This window comes from Mus caroli, chromosome 9 (assembly GCF_900094665.2).
Source record: "Mus caroli chromosome 9, CAROLI_EIJ_v1.1, whole genome shotgun sequence".
Taxonomy (NCBI): Eukaryota; Metazoa; Chordata; class Mammalia; order Rodentia; family Muridae; genus Mus; species Mus caroli.
Window position 1 is genome coordinate 106,236,158 of NC_034578.1, and position 1,521 is coordinate 106,237,678.

General features: G+C 50.6%; 1 protein-coding gene across 2 annotated transcripts in view; it reads left to right on the forward strand.

Moving 5' to 3' along the window:
- Positions 1-721: 721 nt before the first annotated feature.
- Lrrc2 (leucine rich repeat containing 2) overlaps positions 722-1,521 on the forward strand; it is a 23,582-nt gene continuing 22,782 nt past the window's right edge. The window contains exon 1 of one of the 2 annotated variants that reach the window (XM_029481045.1): positions 722-875. The gene's annotated coding sequence lies outside the window, so the exon portion shown is untranslated. The remainder of the gene's footprint in view (positions 876-1,521) is intronic. The other variant, XM_029481046.1, reaches the window with a different exon arrangement.

Genomic DNA, 1,521 nt, shown 5'->3' on the forward strand with positions numbered 1-1,521 from the left:
ACAACATGTGTGGGTCACCTTGCTTATTATTTGAGGGGAGTGGGGTGGAGATGTGAGACAGGGCATTAATTGGCCTAGGTTGACCTTGAACCATTTGTGGATGAGAGTAACCTTGATCTCCTGACTCTCTGCTTTCCAAGTTCAAGTATACTGGGTCTGCTCCAAGACTCCAGGTTCAAACCAAGGTGTGTGAGGAACCCTTGCCTGGGAGCAGATTGGAGTTCCATTATTTATTGGGTGTCATTCCTGTGTCTGCCATCAATCAGCAAGACTATTTCCACATGTAGCAAACTCTCTAAAGACTAAACTATTGCATTTAAGGATACAGTGAACAAGCAAGCAAACAGACAAAAACCATGTGGAGATGAAATCTAGACTTTCAGTGTATCGCTCCAAACATTGCAGAAAACGTTTTTTTTTTTTTTACATATCCTTGATCCCTTCCTATGGCCTTTCTAATCCTGTCTTTTGCTTGGCTCCTAGTCCTGAGACCTCAGAATGCTTTTCCCTCCGCGGCTCTGTTTTTTCTGTTCTCCCAGGCTTTCCTTGCTGCGAAGAGCCAGCCTTCTGTGGAAGCGCGCAGGGGATTCTGCATGCCCAGCTCACTTAATAATCTTGCTGTGCCCGGGTGCCAAGCCCTCCCCGACCAGATCTGTTTTGTCTCCTGCTAGGCTGAGTCACATAGAATAGATAGATAGTTTATCAGCACATGTCCTCCAGATCATATTATCCGCTTACAAATATAGCCTGTTAGCGCACAGGCACGGTAGCCCTTCCGCTGGGGGTGTTGCTCTGCGGGCGTAAACAGCATCGAAAACGGATTACAGAGTGGTGGCCACAACCGGGTACTGTCAGCGCCCATTCGCACAAGGAAGGTGAGTGGAGGGTGGTCTCCGCCCCAACGACGGAGCGGTGGGAGCTAGCAGGTGGGAGCGTCTGTCTGCGACTGCGCAGAAGCTGAGTGGGGGCGTCTAGGCTGCTTAGAGGACCGGTCGCTGCGCCCGCGTTGTGCGCTTACGGTGAGATCTAGCCAGCCATCATCAAAGCACACGGAGAGGACCAGGCTTTGACCCACAATTGAGTGGGGAGACAGGAAAGCACGTGGGGCGCGCAGGCGCCCTCACTCTGTTGGAGGGACAAGATCCTCACGAATCCTTTGATTCCTTTGAGAGGACCCCTCCCCCTTCTTGCCTGTCTCCCTGCCCCCCGTGCCCAAGAATGATCTCTACCGTGCTGTCCAAGGGGTGATAAATCAACTTTGTTTGTGTCCTCTTCTGGTCCTTGAAAAATATACTTGACAACAGGGAGGGAGGGTTGGAGAAAAGGTCTTTCCTTTCATAAAGCTTCGTGCGCCCCCTGGTGTGGTTGGGACAAGGGTGGCAAAGTGATTGAAGAGCCAAAGGAGAATTGTCCAGCTCTGTAAACAGCTCAGGTGCGATGGCTTGTTGGCTAGATAGGGCCTGGGGTGTAGAACCCGTTAACCGAGTCGAATAGGGAAAAGTCTCTTTTTTTTTTTTTTTT